Genomic DNA, 19,634 nt, shown 5'->3' on the forward strand with positions numbered 1-19,634 from the left:
CTGTACTAATGGAGGGGGGCTTTGTCCTGGGGAGGTCTGAACTAATGGAGGGTGGTTTGTCCTAGGGGGTCTGTACTTATGGAGGGAGGGGGTTGTCCATGGGGGTCTCTACTAATGGAGGGAGGGGGTTGCCCTGGGGGTCTGTACTAATGGAGGGAGGGGATTGTCCTGGGGGTCTGTACTAATGGAGGGAGGGGTTTGCCCTGGGGGGTCTGTACTAATGGAGGGGGGTTGTCCTGGGGGGTCTGTACTAATGGAGGGGGGTTTGTCCTGGGGAGGTCTGTACTAATGGAGGGGGATTTGTCCCGGGGGGCTCTGTACTAATGGAGAAGGGGTGTCCTTTGGGGTCTGTACTAATGGAGGGGGGTTGTCCTGGGGGGTCTGTACTAATGGAGGGGAAGTTTGTCCCAGGGGTTCTGTACTAATGGAGGGGGTTGTCCTGGGGGTTCTGTACTAATGGAGGGAGAGGGTTTTCCTGGGGGGTCTGTACTAATGGAGGGAGGGGGTTTTCCTAGGGGGGTCTGTTCTAATGGAGGGAGGGGGTTGTCCTGGTGGGTCTGTACTAATGGAGGGGGGGTTTGTCCTGGGGAGGTCTGTAGTAATGGAGGGGGGGTTTTCCTGGGGGGGTCTTTACTAATGGAAGGGGGATTTGCCCCGGGGGGCTCTGTACTAATGGAGGGGGGTTGTCCTTTGGGGGTCTGTACTAATGGAGGGGGGTTGTCCTGGGGGGTCTGTACTAATGGAGGGGGAGTTTGTCCTGGGGGGCTCTGTACTAATGGAGGGGGGTTGTCCTGGGGGTCTGTACTAATGGAGGGGGTTGTCCTGGGGGGGTCTGTACTAATGGAGGGGGGCTTTGTCCTGGGGAGGTCTGTACTAATGGAGGGATGTTGTCCTAGGGGGTCTGTACTTATGGAGGGAGGGGGTTGTCCTTGGGGGTCTGTACTAATGGAGGGAGGGGGTTGTCCTGGGGGTTCTGTTCTAATGGAGGAAGGGGGTTGTCCTGGGGGGTCTGTACTAATGGAGGGAGGGGGTTGTCCTGGGGGTCTGTACTAATGGAGGGAGGGGGTTGTCCTGGGGGTCTGTACTAATGGAGGGAGGGGGTTGTCCTTTGGGGTCTGTACTAATGGAGGGGGGGTTTGTCCTAGGGGGTCTGTACTAATGGAGGGGGGTTGTCCCTGGGGGGGGTCTGTACTAATGGAGGGGGGTTTGTCCTGGGGGCTCTGTACTAATGGGGGTGTTTTCCTGGGGGTCTTTACTAATGGAGGCGGGTTTGTCCTTGGGGGTCTGTACTAATGGAGGGGGGTTTGTCCTGGGGGGTCTGTACTTATGGATGGGGGGTTGTCCTGGGGGTCTGTACTAATGGAGGGGGGTTGTCCTGGGGGGTCTGTACTAATGGAGGGTGGTCTGTACTAATGGAGGGGGGTTTATTCCGAGGGTCAATACTAATGGAGGGGGTTTGTCCTGGGGGGTCTGTACTAATGGAGGGGGGGTTTGTCTTGGGGGTCTGTACTAATGGAGGGGGGTTTGTCCTGGGGGGTCTGTGCTAATGGAGGGGGTTTTGTCCTGGGGGGTCTGTACTAATGAAGGGGGAGTTTGTCTTGGGGGATCTGTACTAATGGAGGGGGTTTGTCCTGGTGGGGGTCTGAACTAATGGAGGGGTTTGTCCTGGGGGGGTCTACACCCAGGAAAGTACACCCAGGACTCCAGAAGGAGAGGGCAGTGCTGAGAGAACACCATCAGAGAGAGAACCCCACTGCCCTTCTCCACCAGAGGGAATGCCACACAGCCTAGTGCCATCCCTGGTGGAGAAAAGAATGGAGTCATTGCAGATATACAGATCTGGGTGCTACCCAGCGGAGTCACTACAGGCAATTCAGAGTGAGCTGACTCCTGATCAGAGGAACCATTGCTGTATCGCTGGGTCAGGTGAGAGGGCCGATCGGCCATTATCTACTAACGTCCACAGGAACTGCAGTCTCTGACCATCTCCTGTATTATATCTGTAGTCTCTGACCATCTCCTGTATCATGTCTGCAGTCTCTGACCATCTCTTGTATAATGTCTGCAGTCTCACTCCCCTCCAGGTCTCGTGTACTCTCTTCCTGTATTTTCTTTATTGTTAAGAGATCATGGGAGGATCCCAAGGTAACGAAGACTTCTAAGGGGAGCATCTCTGTGTTTGAGTCGTTGCCATAGAAACATTTGTAAAAGGGAGGAGTTGGTAAGATGACCAAGCCCATGTGGAGGCGCCAGAAATATTTCTGCACCCAGGCGTCTGTGACCCTAGGATCGACCCTGGCTCTCACTGCCTTTTTTTAGCTCCTTCTTTCTTCCTGACCTGGTCACACCCACACACTTTATTTTCTTGTCCTGGTGTCATTAGGACAGGAAGTGAAGGGAAATATGCATATAATCATACACACGGTAAACAAAAACTTTACAGATGTTTTTGCTGTAGTGTAGTGGGGATAAACCATTTTGTGAATTTGTAAATCTGACAGCAGGATCTGATTTCTAGTTCTCTGCTGTAACATTAAAGTGGTTGTAAACATTAGATATGAACAAAGCATATCTTTCGATAGTGTATACTTGTCTCAATTAGGAGTACTAAGTGTCATTTCTGTTGGCTGCTTCAATCCTCTGCTCTCAGCATGAATCACTTCGGACAAGTTTTCCTGACACCAAGAAAAAAAGGGTGACAGGGGAAGAAGTGCTAGCTGATGGACAGCCTCAGCTCTGTTCCTATGTGTTGTGTGAAGGGGTGTGTGTCCGTTCCCTGCATTCAGCTGTCAGCTAAATGCTGAAAGCTGCGCTTTGAACAGATGTAGAAAAGAGAGTCCTGTAGATAAACAGGTACAACTTATGTAGAAGAATGTGTTTCCTCTCTGTGTATCATCTGAGGCCAGTCACTTCATTGGCTATATGTAAGGATTTACAACCACTTTAATTACCATTAACCACTTAAGGACTGGAAGGATTTGCCCCTTTAATGACCAGGCCATTTTTTTGTGATACAACACTGCATTGCTTTAACTGACAATTGTGCTGTCATGTGACCTTGTACCCAAACAAAATGTATGTCCTTTTTTCCCCATAAATAGAGCTTTCTTTTGGTGGTATTTGATAACCTTGGTGGTTTTTATTTTTTGTGCAATAAACAAAAAAAGAGTGACAATTTGCTATAATGCATCTCAAAAAATAAATAAATATAAAAAAATGTATTCATCAGTTTAAGCCAATATGTATACTTCTACATATTTTTGGTAAAAAAAATCACAATAGGTGTATATTGATAGGTTTGCACAAAAGTTATCACGTCTACAAACTATGGGAAAGATTTAGGGACTTTTATTTTTTGTTTGGTTTTTACTAGTAATGGCGGTGATTTGCGGAATTGCGGCAGACAGATCTGTCCCTAAATCAAACTTTTTGGGGACCAGTGACATTATTACATTGATTAGTGTTATGCACTTATTAATGTATAAATGACACTGGCAGGGAAGGGATTAACACTAGGGGGCGATCAAAGGGTTAAATGAGTTCCCTCATGTGTGTTCTAACTGTGGGGGGGAATGGGCTGCCTGGGACATGATAGAGATCACTGTTCTGGATCACTAGGAACAGCAGATCTCTGAGATGTCCCCTGTTAGAACAGGATCTGTCTTGTTTAGAAAGGCAGATCACCATTCTGCTTCTGTGTACAATGATTGCGGGTGGCCGGCGGACATTTCACATGCACGGACCGATGTACAGGTACCTTGGTTCATGCAGGAGAGTCAACCAGCCACAGTATAAGTGCGACAGCTGGTTGGCAAGTGGTTAAAGGCTAAGTTCACCATTTTTCACCATTTTTTTTCTAAATTACAGCTCCCCTATGTACCAGTATAATATTAAGGTACTTCTTTTGCAAAAATAAAACAGCTTTCCATTTATTCTACCCACATTTACCTCACTCTCTTCGTGGATGTTTAAAAACCCTGCTCCATTACTTCTGCCTTACTTCCTAAAAAGACTTTAAGTCATGATACAGGAAGGAGTGGAAGCTGAGGGTAGATGATGCAGAGTGTGTGCTAATGAGATCAGCTGGTCAACTCCTTCCTGTGTCAAGACCTAAAGTCTTTTTAGGAAGTACAGCAGAAGTAATAGAGCAGGGTTTTTAAACATCCATGAAGTGAGTGAGGTAAGCGTGTGTAGAATACATGGAAAGCTGTTTTGTTTTTGCAAAAGAAGTACATTAATGCTATATTGGTGCATAGGGGAGCTGGAATTTAGAAAAAAAAAGTGAACAAAGGCGAAAATAGCCTTTTAAGTCAGGAGACCATTGGAAGGTCATTGAAAGCACAGTTATACCTTAGGATCTCTGCTTTCTATCGTGTCCTAAAGCATTCAGGGGTTTATTTGTATTCCTTATAAATATACTCTTACACTGTTTCTTTGCCTGAAAAAAAAAAAATGTCATGCTTTCATAACTGATTAAAGAAACAATGGAAGAAAACTAATTTATGTAGAATTTGTATAGAAATTGCTATTATACAGTATGATGCATAAACAATTTCTATTGCTATTTAAGAGCAAGGCATATTAATATTTTAAAGAGGTAATTGCTTTTTGCTTGGAATGCACTTTCATTTGTAAGCTCTTATCTACAGTAAGGAGGAGTATGTTATACATGACTCTGAAAATTCTTTAGATAGCTCTAATTATATTCTGTTTATATTGAATGCTTCAGACACTTAAATTTGATGTGCAGCACTTGTAACAAACAATAATGTTTATTGGCTAGTTTTAAATTATTGCTGTAAATTGGATTTGTGAAGGGAAAAATGTGATTCATCTACTAAACTACACATTAAACATAAGTATGACCAATATGGTGTAGTCATGAAAAATCAGCACTGTTTATTTTAATCTACTAGTTGTTGCTGTTAGCAAAACTGCAAGTAATAACGCTGCATGTTTTGTTTCAAGACTGTTTATATTACCGCTACTGTACTATGCATTAGGTTTTCCTAAGCCAAAAGATGCAGAAATGGGTTCAGCAATGAGCATAAAGTAAGGCAGTACCCTAAGGATTTAGAAATCATCACAGGGTAATGAGACTACAATTTATTCAATTTAGCAGTCTAAGAGCAACAGGACAGCAGTCATTAGAACAGCTGAAGATTCCATTCCTGTGGGTGTTAAACAGTGTGCACTGCTCTTGCTGTTAGTTTCGCAAGCAGTGGGACATTGTATGGTTATGCACAGTTATGAAATGAGAACAGTGCCTGACAATTGCTTCTTTTTTGTAAATTTGAACTTATTACAGGAAAATTCACTGTTATATTCTTAGTATAAAATAGCCCTTATTTTGCATCTGGTAGTAACAATGTGTAACTGCAAATAATGGAGTACCATAGTAAAATTTAGATGGGGCCCCCAGCAACCTCTTTCTGTGGCACCTGTCAGTGTCAACAGTGACAGCAGTGTGTTGATTTAATAACATAAATAGGTTGTTTGCTTTGCAAGGACATTTTCCCTTAGCTTGGTGAATAAGGTGAAGCTCTCCATCCTCCAATCATGTGCAAGAAAAAATACTTTTTTCTCCCTTGCACGTGATTGGGTATTCTGTAGAAAGTGAATTTTTGCCGCATTCATTAAGCTAAGGGAAATTTGCCTTGCAAAGTGAACAGCTTATTTTCTTTTAGTGAAACAACAATGTGTGGCACTCATAAAATGTGCTGAAAATCTCCATTCATCAATGCAGAGTCACAAATAGGTGATGGTGACCCATGGAATAACCAAAAGGAGAAAATATATAGGGTGTGTGACCACCAAACTATTGTGATTTGTAGGATCAAAGAAAATGTGGTGCTATACTGGTGACCATAAAAGTGAAGGTCATACTAGGTGTAACCACTAAAGTAAAATTCACATAGGTGAGTGGGTCATGGTAACTGTGATCTCAAAGATACAAAGCAAATGAAAAAAAATAGTGTAAACAAAACAAAAATGGAAGTATAGCAATACCATACAGATAAGTTAATGTAGATCTGGTTAACATAAAATTAACAATACTGCATATCTATCAAATCCATCTAATGGCATATAAATAAAACATAATAAGTTTATGGTCCATATGTAAATCATAGGCTCATAAGGATGCCAGTATAACACTGTTGGTACTCCAAATCTTCATGAGTATTCTATAAAAATGTTAAGGACATCTCAGCATGCAGGATGATATCTTCACCAAACATGAATTCATAGCTTCCGGAAAATAGAAATATAATGCCCTTACCAGAGGAGGTGGACTCACAGGCCGTCGGCGGTGAGTCAGAAAAGCTTGTACCATCAAAACGGTGGAGTAAATCTAGTTCCAATCAGACCGATGGTTTTGGAAGGCTACTGCATCCCTGGAAGAGCTGAGTTGGGCCCGGACATCCTATTGGACCCTGTCTTCTGTCCAGGTACCGACTTCAATCATCTGCTAGGTTCCGCTCAATCTCCAGCAATCCTCATGGTATGGTAAGGAGAAAAGAGAAAAACTTCCACATGGTGTAAATCCGTTGCAAAAAGGAAAATTTATTGGTATAAAAAGTGCAAAAAGTTATATCCAACAAATGGTAAAAATGGGCGATAAAAATTAGGTTCAATTGATCAGGACAGCGCAGTAAATGGTGGCTATGGTAGCAAAACTAATCCGATGCGTTTCGTCCTCTAGGACTTCTGCTGGGCCTAGAGGACAAAACCTAATTTTTACCACCCATTTTTACCATTTGTTGGATATAACTTTTTGCACTTTTTATACCAATAAATTTTCCTTTTTGCAACGGATTTACACCATGTGGAAGTTTTTCTCTTGTCTCCTTACCATACCATGAGGATTGCTGGAGATTGAGCGGAACCTAGCAGACGGTTGAAGTCGGTACCTGGACAGAAGACAGGGTCCAATAGGACGTCCAGGCCCAACTCAGCTCTTCCAGGGATGCAGTAGCCTTCCAAATCCATCGGTCTGATTGGAACTAGATTTACTCCACCATTTTGGTACAAAGCTTTTCTGACTCGCCGCCGATGGCCTGTGAGTCCACCTCCTCTGGTAAGGGCATTATATTTCTATTTTCCGGAAGCTATGAAGTCATGTTTGGTGAAGATATCCTGCATGCTGAGATGTCCTTAACATTTTTATAGAATACTCATGAAGATTTGGAGTACCAACAGTTTTATACTGGCATCCTTATGAGCCTATATTTTACATATAGACCATAAACTTATTATGTTTTATCTATATGTCATTAGATGGATTTGATAGACATGCAGTATTGTTAAGTTAATGTAGATCTGGTTAACGTAAAATTATCTGTATGGTATTGCTATACTTCCATTTTATTTAGACATTTTTGTTTTTCGTTTACACTATTTTTTTTCATTTGCTTTGTATCTTTGAGGTCACAGTTACCATGACCCACTCACCTATGTGAATTTTACTTTAGCGGTTACACCTAGTATGACCTTTACTTTGATGGTCACCAGTATAGCACCACATTTTCTTTATTCCTACAAATCACAATAGTTTGGTGGTCACACACCTTATATATTTTCTCCTTTTGGTTATTCCATGGGTCACCATCACCTATTTGCGACTCTGCATTGAGGAACGGAGATTTTCAGCACATTTTATGAGCGCCACACATTGTTGTTTCACTTATAGTTACAATTAGTCTGATTGTGGTGTCGGCTGCTTTTTTCTTTTGAGTTGGCGCAGCGGTTTTCATATTTATTATTTTCTTTTAGTAAATCAATCTCTGTGTCCTGGATCCTAAAGTATGACTAAATCAAGGATAGGCTGCAGACCTATCTTAAGGCACATACACACGATCCGAAAATCGTACGAAAGTCCTTTTTTTGGGTTGCTAGTCTTATATTGAAAAGGAGGAGTTTACTAAAGTAAAGAAAATTCTTGTACGACAGAATAAAAATGTGGAAGTGATATAATGTGTTGTAATGCATTTGTATTGTATTTTCAAATGACAACTGTACTGATTACACAAAAATCGAGAAAAAAATTTGTGTGTGTCCCATCGGATAATATTGGATGAACTGTCGTATGACAGAATAACATTTTGTAAGTGATGTAATGTGTTGTAATGCATTTGTATTGTATTTTTTAAATGACAACTGTACTGATTACACAAAAATCGTACGATCTAGTATCGTACGAGAAAAATTTTCATGCGTGTCCCATTGGATAATATTGGATGAACTGTCGTGATCAGCTCTCGAAAACTGTGTACTAACGATCAGATTATCTTATGATTCATATGATTTTCAGATAGTGTGTACAGGCCATTGGTGTACTTACTAAGCCCACCCACCATCACAGCAAGCATATGCTGATATAGGTGGTCTAGTAGTCAGAAAAAATAGTAAAAAAAGTAATATAGCATTGTAGTAATCAGCAATAATAAAATTACAAATAACCATCACAATATTTTAAAATATGACCTAATTGTTAATGCTCCTGCAAATAATTCTTTTACAAAGGGTTTTATTGATAATCATAGCAATTTCGCAGTTTAACAGTGTAGATAATGCATCATGAATAAACATAACAAAAAGTTTATCATCTTATCAATAAAATAAGTATGCTAGTGAATCAAAGAAAAACAAAACAATAAGAATATAACAGAGGCTGAAAACAGTTTTGAAAGGGAGGTTAAAGAAGAGCTAGGGGCAGAGATTAGTTGAGAAGGGAGGAGTAAAGAATAGGGGGAAAGGAGAGAAGAGGAAGAAAGGGGGAAGGGTGGGTCCTCGCGGTCCTGCAAATAATTCTATACAAATCTCTCTAAGCTCTAGTTTTCTTGCAGAACTACAAACCACACTTTTATCAGTTTACAGATGAGGAGATACTGGAATGTTTCACTGCATTAGGTGTACAGTGTTATTATAGTCAGGTGAACTGCAGCCTACATTCTCATGGCAATAAATGTACACTGCTAAGACAGCTGAATAAATGCCTTTACTGCACAAAGGGGAACCTGTGACTAGCAACAATGATCCTGATAAATCCTCTTGGAGACTTTGCAGTTTGTTTCAAAAGCCTCCCTAGTGGGGTCTCTTTTTCACCCCAGACCCCATAGCAGCTGTGATGGCTGCTATGGCTATAGGTATGGCACTGAGTAGTAATGGGAAGTTTTTGGTAGTATTTCTAGTCCAATATACTTGATGGGGTGTGGAGGGAAGCAATTGCTAATATTTAATATGATTAAAAAAGTTTGTGTGAAGTCCGTTGGTCTTCATTAAAAAAAATCTTGGGGACATGTGTTCAATTGCTACAACATATACAGTGTAAGATACATTGGTCTTGGGACTTTACATGAGGCAAATCACATATAAAACTAACATGATGGGTACACATGGTTACAAATGTGTTTGTTAAATAGGTAGACACAATGAAATCCATGTTTGTACACATTATTATAAATTTCATATTTTAACCACTTGACCTCTGGAAGATTTACCCTGACCAGGCCATTTTTTGCGAAATAACTGCGTTATTTTAACTGACAATTGCGCAGTCATGCAACACTGTACCCAAATAAAATGTTTGTACTTTTTTTCCACACAAATAGAGCTTTCTTTTGGTGGTATTTGATCACCTCTGCATTTTTTTTTTAAACAAAAAAGACAGACAATTTTGAAAAAAAATAAAAATATTTTTTACTTTCTGCTATAAAACATACCCAATAAAATTTTTTTTTTAAAAAATCAAATTTTCATCAGTTTAGGCCGTTATGTATTCTGTTACATATTTGTGATAAAAAAATCCCAATAATCGTATATTGATTGGTTTGCGCAAAAGTTCTAGTGTCTACAAACTATGGGATATTTTTATTTTTTTATTTTTTCATTTGTTATTTTTTACCAGTAATGGCAGTGATCAGTGACTTATAGCGGGACCGCAATATTGCAGCGGACAAATTGGACACCTAACTGACAATTTTGATACTTTTTGGGGACCAGCAACACAATGCTAAAAAATGTGCACTGTCACTGTACTAATGACACTAGCTGGGAAGGGGTTAACATCAGGGGCAATCAAAGGTTTAACTGTTTGCCTAGCTTATGCTTACTCACTGTGTGGGAGGTGATTTGACTAGAGGAAAGCATTGATCCATGTTCCTGCTTTGCAGGAACACAGGATCAATACCTTCCCTTCTGACAGCGTAATGTCTAATCGACGGGTGCTGACAAACATCGAATCTGCTGTACCCATGGCTGGGCTTGCACTGTGTGTGATCACAATGTGACTGGGTCACTGGCGGCGTGCGTACATTCCCTAGACCCGAAAGTGTACTAGGTATGTGATTTGGCACAGAGCGGCCGCCTTGCTGCAGTATGTGTACGGTGGGCAGTCAGCAAGTGGTTAATAAATAGACACAATAAAATTCCAACTATAAAGGGTAATGATGAGCTTATCCATGATAAATAAACCTAACATCATGAATTCGTAGCTGGTCCTAATATTCATATATTGCACATGATGTTATTTTACAGATAGAAGTACAAGATTACATAGCATATTACAACCAAAACATTCTTCCAAAAAATTCATAGCATCCTAAGATTCAACACATTTCATGGATCACTGTCCGCTTCCCCAGGAGTAGATGCAAGAAAAGTAATTATAAGAGTAAATTAATAACAAAATGGTATTATCATATAAAGGTAAATGGTCCCCAAAAAGCAGGGCGGGTAGTCTTTTTACTTACAAGTCAGCTCAAGGTTAAACCCAAAAGCCTTAGGATGCCTTTGGTGAAAAACAAAGACACATAACACCCCATTGTTTGTCACATGCTGTTTTTATCAAGACCCATAATTACCAGGTCAAGCAAAGACATTGAGACTAACAGTGAAATGTATTTTGCTTGTGGAGGGTAAATATTAGTTTATCATATGATTTATGTCTATTTGAAGTAGTGGGATCTCCTTAGGACCTGCCCTTGCTCTCCTACCTACAGCTTGTTTTAAACAAGATCTATAGATTTTTTTAGAATATCTAAATATTCAGTACATGTAATAAGAATTATTTAAGCCTCGTACACACGATCAGATTGTTGTCCAACAAAACCGTGAACTTTTGTCCGAAGGGCGATGGCCCAAACTTCTGTTGCATACAAACGGCAAGTAATTATCAGCCAACAAATACGAACGTAGTGACATACTACTTTGTTTTTCAGCTCTTTAGTGACACCCTTTGGGCTCCTTCTGCTAATTTCGTGTTAGTAGAAGTTTGTTGAGTGTTGATTTGTGCTTTTCATTTTGCACTTTTCATTTTGCTCTTTTCAGTTAATTTCTGAACGACGTTCGTCAACCAGCCATGTTACGGAATTGGAGGAGATAACGTGTTATTTATTACTAGTCTTGGAGTTATTGCTTTGACCAAAGTCCAGTCCAGGAACAGGAGGAGGAGGAGTTCTTGAATCAAAAATTGGTTGCTTTATTAATCATGATCAATTATGTCATATGCCTTTGCTACAGGAGCTCCAGGAGAATAATCCAGATGTTTTTCGGAATTATCTTCGGATGACGGACCCCTGCTTTCACCAACTCTTGGCATTGTTGACCCCCTATATTAAGAAGCAGGACACATGCATGAGGCTTTTATTTTATTTTTTGGTTGAATAATAATGATTTGATTTGGTATATTTTCTATATTTTTGGATGCATAGAATGCACTTTTTTGGTTAAGTTCTATTGGCAATAAATAAAAAAAATGTGTATAATAATACTTGGCTATGTGTTTTAATTCAAATGACAATTTGGGAGTAGGCAGTTACATTTAAAAAATACAATGTAAAATTGACAAGGGACACCAACATAGTTGTATCTTTGATCTTAAAATCTACAGGATAATGGTGTTGTGGTAACTTGCCCAAATAAAAAAAAAGGATAATAATATTATTCTTGATATCACTAGAAAAAAAGCCTTTGAAAATTTGTTTGCAATAACTCCATCAGTATCACCAGCAAAGCAGCTTCATTATTATCCCATTAAAGATGAAGAGAATGTGCGCTGCATTTAAAAATTTCATACTTTGCCCCTTCTCCATTAATTAATTCTCCATTATGAATTCTAGTTTACAAGACCGAACGCTTCTGGTCAATCCTTGCTTCCGAGCATGCGTGTTTGTACTTTGGACTTTTGTCCAACGGACTTGCGTACACACGCTCGGATAACCCCACAACAGACATTTGTCCACGGAAAATTTTAAAACCTGCTATCCAACATTTGTCCGTGGAAAATCCGACAACATTTGTCTGATGGAGCATACAAACGGTTGGATTTTCCACCAACAGCGTGTCATCACACATTTCCAGTCGGAAAATCCGATCATGTGTACAAGACTTTAATGTTAATGTTTAAAAATATTTTATGTATGGCATGTAATTAAATGGCAATCATATATGCTCATTAAATAAGCAGAATTTTGTGTCAAGAAGGAGGCACCCAAAAATATAATCATGTTGACATGCTCTGTTAATTTGTGTGAGGTGCATTTTTTATTCCATTTAAATACCACTATAAACATCCAAGAACCTCTCCTCCCCCTCACAGCAGACCTCCTTACCTTCAGGTGCAAGACAGTTTTAGTGTATGAATGTATATCAGTAAAAAGTCAGCCCAGTGCTACACCAAATCTTTCCTTACCTTGCTCCAAGACTGAATATATGCAACTAGTGCTTTAACTGTTTACTGTCTTACATTGTACAAGGCACAAGACATACTCTAGAGCAGTGGTTCTCAACATTAGGGAGACCAAGGACCAGTAAATTCTTCCTAAACTTTACCTACACCAACATAGCCATGATTAACTGGTAGATCACAATCAACCAATTGCTGACCGTAATTGTAAACCTTCTCCGCTCTATACATATTAAACAAAAATGTGGGCAATAGATACACATTAAATTCATACCTTATTGTCAGAAGAAGATATGGGGATGATCCATTAAACCCAAAAAGGAAGAAAATCTGTATGTTTCCCCAAATATAAATGGTGAAATCTGATTGGTTACAACTCTAGTTCTTTCTGAATAATTTAAATTCTCAATTGTAATATAAAGCCTCTAGAGCAGACATTTTTTGCACAATGAATGCACACACCAATCAAAAAGGATAAAACTTGCAAAAATCATTTTAAACTGGGTATCAGTTAAAGAGAGAAGCAAACACTGGGGCAGCACTGAGTATGGAAACAGCTAAAACAAGTTTTCAGGATGAAGGTAGTGTTCAGCTCCAGCAATAGATAATACAAGCCCAGGAGGAGAATGTGGAACACACACATATACACACAAAGACAACATTCAAGCAGAAAGCTGCACACTTGACAACCTACTATGTGCGCTGCAGTTAAGATGAACCTAGTGATCACAGGAAGTTTATGTGTATTTTCAGCACAGTTCTGTGATGATTAACAAGCATCTCCCCCATCCAGTTCCAGATGAGACTCCTGCCTGCAAATAAGGCTCCACAGCTGTGTTGCAGGCTTAAGCAGACATACATCAACACTATTTACATCAGAATCCTTCATGACTCTGAGATCTGCATTGACCTGAATTTCTACTGACCCCCAGAATGCAGGCAAAGCCCCAATACTTCCTCCGGCTGGCTTGGGCTACTGCTCTGTACTAGTAGGGAAGCTGGAGCCTGGTGTGCATCACTCTTCTGAGACTGTCAGGCACACAGGGCAGTCAAGAGCTAGTTAGAGTGCAAGACAGCACATTGTTGTAGCCCCCCCACCTGTTCCAACAACTGTCAGAACAGACAGAAAGCCAGGACCCGGCATGAGGAAGGATGCTGCCTAGAACTGACTTCTCTAAAAAAAGAATCATATAGGGAATGGTTTTGGAGCAATTTCTGGTTTAATTGGTATTGCTGAATCTTAGCTTCATTCTTCACATGATTGGGCTATTAATAATCCATTCTATTCTCTCTTCTGGAGAGACAGGTTAAAAAAACAAAAAGATGGCAGGTCTGATTCTATGTGAGAAGCAATCTCAAAACAAATGTGAAGGAGGAGCTTGTTGATGGAGAGACTGTGTTGGTGCTGAAGCAATTATGGGTGGAGCTTTATATAGCTATGAGTACCTCAAAATTAATTATTGGAGTTGTTATAGGCCATCCAGTGTGAATGAGGAGGTAAAGACTAGCCTCCTGCCCAGATAGAAAGGGCTGCAAGGGCTGGAAGAGTAATAGTAATAGGGGATGTAACCACCCTAAAATTTACAGGAGTAATGGCAGTGTTGACACAGTAAAAGGGCAGAAATGTATAAACCTATAACAATACAATTTTATGCTACACTTTATAGAAGCCCCAACTAGAAATGATGCCTTTCTGGACCTGCTAATCTTAAACTTTGGGGGTGATTTCCGAAAACAACGCACATTTCCATATTTATGAAATGGTGCGCCGGTAACAGAGCTCGAATCCCCCATTTAACATAGCGATCTCGGCTCATGGGAGAATGCAATCTGTGTGCTACTATGGACATGGTGCACGGCATCTCTAATTTAATATTGACAGAAAATGGAGGTGCCAATATTATGAGGTGATGTGAGGAAGTTTAGTAACAACTGCCCAAATAACAAATATGCCCAAAATAGAATGAGAAAATAACTTTTTCAGAGAAAGCCTACTGTGTCTGCAAGTATGTTTAGAACTGCGTGAGATCAATGTAAGCAGTGCACATGTGCAAGCGGCTCTTGCGCTCATTCACATGAGTTTGTTCACTGTGTGGCCAAAATCTTAGTAAATGTTAAGTAACGTACATGCAATTGCATGGGTTAAACGGGCTCACCTCTAATCTTGACAATTTTTTTTTTTTTTTTACGCTGGTTCATCTACATGTATTTTTTTTAAGGAGATTTGCACACAGGTCATGTTAGCATGTTACGTTGCCAACATGTGACATATATCTTGTTAAAATTATGTAAAAAGACTCTCCCACTTCTAGCTCTTCCATTTAACCTTTCCCTTCTAATGCATATGATTTCCTTGGGCTAGCTTTTGCTTTTAAAGGGGAACCCCACACTCCATTCTCCAATGCTGTTGTCTCCCCCTCTAACCCCTTGGATTTCCATGGGCTAACTTTTGCTTTTAAAGGGGAACTCCACACTCCACTACATTCTCAAAATAAAGAATAGAGAATGAACTGCCTTCACCAATCCAATTCACATCCTTTTTTAGAGCATATAACAGGGCCAGCTAGGAAAGGGACAAGAAGAGTGATCGCCTAACCCCGTCCTGAACCATACAAGGCCACATGCACTCAACATAGCTGGCCGCCTTTGTGGCATGTTGGGCTCAGCCCAATACGAAGCACAAAGCACCTTAAACCCACTAGTTTAAAGGGGCTTTCCACATTCCGTAAAGCCCCCTGTCTGCAGCCCCCCACAGAGGCCCTTGTCCCCTGAATATGGGAACAAGGTGGTTGATTTTTGGGGTACCCTAGCCCCTCCTGGTCCCAAGCATCCACCCCCCTTTCATGAGCTGGCTTGCTGTGTGTTTGGCTAGGGGTTTGTTAGTGTGTGGGAGGAGCACAATATTATTTTAGTTTGGGGTGGTATTTTTTACGTGGGGGTTCTCATTTTAAACCTTAACAGACCCAAATGGCCTTGTATGTATTGGGGGGCAGGCTATTTTTGGGGGGTTAAAATCTTGCAGCTGCAATGTAGATTTGTAACTTTTCTCTAAAGACCTACATCTTTGAAGCAACATTTTGGATACATGCTGCAGATGCACCACTTTACAGGCAGAGTAAGCCCCCCCAAGTTACTAGCTTTTAAGCAATTTTGCATTTTTAAAGGCACTTCTCCTTGTTTTGTTTTTGGGGTTGTCCAAATTGGTGACATTGATATATGTCCCTTAGGGTGGGACCTGGGCCCCCATACCCATTTTAAGGCCAATAACTAGAATATAAGCCAGCCAAGTGGGGACTAGCAAAATTAACAAGTCATCTCCCATAGACTGCAATGGTATTTGTTGTATAACTTTTGCCCATGTTAGGCTCTTTGTTTGCTCCCCGGACCGGGGGGTGTTGGTCCCATCTCTAATTTTGTAGAATGCTGAATGATGTGCTTAATTTTGGACAGGGGGTGGCTTTTTTGTGCTAGCTGCATTTGGGTTGGTCTGGGCATGCTCAGGGACTTTGTCTTTTTGCTGTGGCTTTTGGTGTGTGAAATGCATTCGGGTTGGTCTGGGCATGCTCAGGGATTTTTGTGCTTTTTTGTGTGTGAACAGCACTTGGATTTTTTCTGGACATGCTCAGAGAGTGTGTTTTTTGGGTTAGTAATTTAAGGACTTCCTTAAAAGGTGTACCCACTTTGAAGTTCTGTCCCTACACTGAGTGAACTTTTGTGTGTTCCATGGACTGTGCATGTGTTTTCAATTGCCTCATTAGCACAAAAACCTATGTTATATAAAGCTTGCAGATACCATTCTTTACCTTGCCCTGAAAAGAGGCCAGACTGCTTGATGGTGTGTGTGGCAAGTAGGGATGAGCTTCGTGTTTGAGTCGAACCCGTGTTTGAGTCGAACCCATGTTCAACTCGAACATCGTCTGTTCAGTCGTTCACCGAATTGCGAACGATATGGGCCATTCGCGCCAAATTCGAGTGGCGCGTCACGGCCCATAATTCACTGCGGCATCGCAGTGCATTGCTGGCTGATGATTGGCCAGGCATGCACTATGACCCGCATGCTTGGCCAATCACAGCGCTGTCTGTACAGAGAGCTGTAATTGGCCAAAGACAGGGTGGCTTTGGCCAATTATGGCTCGTGGGTTTAGTACACGCCCCACACTATATAAGGCCACCTGCATGGCAGCCCTGTGTAGTGTGTTCCAGCATTGAGAGACAGAGACAGAAAGACAGTGTCATTTGATTTAAGTTAGATAGATTAGGCAGGACAGTCACTCAGTTAGCTGCACTTACAGTGTATTGTGTATATATATATATATATATGCATCCCAGGTGTTGTATGTATATATATATATATATATATATATATATATATATATATATATATATATATATATATATATATATATATATATATATGTACACTGTATTCAGTTTAGCTAGATCTGTTCTTGTTATTCTCTTCCTACTGACAGGCAGGCAGGTGTTGTTACAGTATTTACAGCTACCTGAAGAAAATTGCTGGTGTTCTTCTGATCCTATTAGTACCACAGTCAGGCAGCTACAGTATTTACAGTTAGTGTAGTGCGACCTCTGCACAGTGTTCAGCTAAAGCTACAAGTTAGTGTAGTGCGACCCCTGCACAGTGTTCAGCTAAAGCTACAAGTTAGTGTAGTGCGACCTCTGCACAGTGTTCAGCTAAAGCTACAAGTTAGTTCAGTGTGACCTCTGCACAGTGTTCAGCTAAAGCTACGAGTTAGTGTAGTGCGACCTCTGCACAGTGTTCAGCTAAAGCTACTAGTTAGTGTAGTGCGACCTCTGCACAGTGTTAAGCTAAAGTTACAAGTTAGTGTAGTGCGACCTCTGCACAGTGTTCAGCTAAAGCTACAAGTTAGTGTAGTGCGACCTCTGCACAGTGTTCAGCTAAAGCTACAAGTTAGTGTAGTGCGACCTCTGCACAGTGTTCAGCTAAAGCTACGAGTTAGTGTAGTGCGACCTCTGCACAGTGTTCAGCTAAAGCTACGAGTTAGTGTAGTGCGACCTCTGCACAGTGTTCAGCTAAAGCTACGAGTTAGTGTAGTGTGACTCCTGCACAGTGTTCAGCTAACACTACAAGTTATTGTAGTGCGACTTCTGCACAGTGTTCAGCTAAAGCTACCTGTAGAAGATTGGTGGTGTTTTTCTGATCCTATCACTACCGCAGGCAGCTACATTATTTACAAGTTAGTGTAGTGCGTCCTCTGCACAGTGTTCAGCTAAAGCTACAAGTTAGTGTAGTGCAACCTCTGCACAGTGTTCAGCTAAAGCTACCTGTAGAAGGTTGGTGGTGTTTTCCTGATCCTATCACTACCGCAGGCAGCTACATTATTTAAACGTTAGTGTAGTGCGTCCTTTGCACAGTGTTCAGCTAAAGCTACCTGTAGAAGGTTGGTGGTGTTCTCATAATAATACTACAGGCAGGCAGTTGATTTTGCTAGCTGCTGTATCAGTGTATATGTATGTATATGTATATATGTATGTATATATATATATATATATATATATATATATATATATATATATATATATATATATATATATATATATATATATATATATATATATATATATATATATATATATATAATCTATCCCAGCTTAGTGCAGCTACATCTCACTGCAGGCCATTAGTATGTCTGGAAAGCCAACAAGGAGAGGCAGACAGTCACAAGCCAATAAAAGAGGGCAAGCAGGCTCTGTGTCTAGAGGCAACAGTGCTGGTCGTGGACACGATGCATCCTCATCAGCACATGGCCGTGAGACACGCTTGGCCTTTTTTTCGGCAGCTGGCCGTGTTGAGCCACAACATGCGGAAGACTTGGTTGAGTGAATGACCAAGCCATCCTCATCCTCCTCATCCTCTCTCACCCATGCTAAGGGTACATTGTCTGGCAAAGTAGCTGCCAACCCAGCCTCTTCCCTCGGATCAATGGAATCAATCGCTCCTTCCCTAGCCCCACCATGTCCTCCTGAGGAGTCCCTCGAACTGTTTGACCACAGTGTTGGGTACATGCTCCAGGAGGATGCCCAGCGTTTTGAAGGTTCTGATGATGGTACTCAGCTAGAGCAAGGCAGTAACGGGAGCCCAAACAGAGGGGGTGCCCAAGAAGGACAGCAATCTGGCAGTCATGTTGCCAATGCTGCAGCATACTGTCAGGTTTGCTCCAGTAATGAGGAGGGAGGGGATGATGAGGTCACTGACTCCACGTGGGTGCCTGATAGGAGAGAGCAGGAGGAGGCACATCACCAACGAGGCAAGATGCCCTCCAGGGGCCAGCTTAAGGGCAGCACACTGACTGCATCACACCGCAAAGCTCCGCATGTGCAGGGCGCTGCTGTCTCTGTGCGTTATTCCAAAAGTTCTTTGGTGTGGGCTTTTTTTGGACAAGTGCATCCAGATTAAACCGCTGCTATTTGCAACATATGTCTCAAGCGTATCTCGCATGGCCAAAACATCTCCCGCTTGGGCACCACATGCTTGACCAGACATATGTTGACCTGCCAAAGACCCACACCAAAGAACAAAGAGGACTTCTCCTTGCTCCTCATCAGCTAAGATCTCCAACCCCACTATACCTTCAGTGCTCTCTGAGACCTGCACTGAGAAGAATGAAGGTGTAGAATTAGGTGTGTCACAACCAAGTACTTGCGGGCAATCTGCTATCGGTACACCAACGTCAGATTGTACCAGGCAAATTTCCCTGCCCAAAAGAAGTTCGCTGCCAGCCATCCACATGCCCATAGGTTGAAAGCTAGCTTGGCAAAATTGCTAGCACTTCATCTGCTACCTTTTCAGTTGGTAGACTCTGCCCCCTTCCGTGAGTTTGTGGAATGTGCGGTTCCTCAGTGGCAGGTACCCAAACACTACTTTTTCTCATGGAAGGCCATTCCGGCTCTCTACCAGCATGTGGAA

The sequence above is a fragment of the Aquarana catesbeiana genome, linkage group LG01 (assembly GCF_042186555.1).
Source record: "Aquarana catesbeiana isolate 2022-GZ linkage group LG01, ASM4218655v1, whole genome shotgun sequence".
Lineage (NCBI taxonomy): Eukaryota > Metazoa > Chordata > Amphibia > Anura > Ranidae > Aquarana > Aquarana catesbeiana.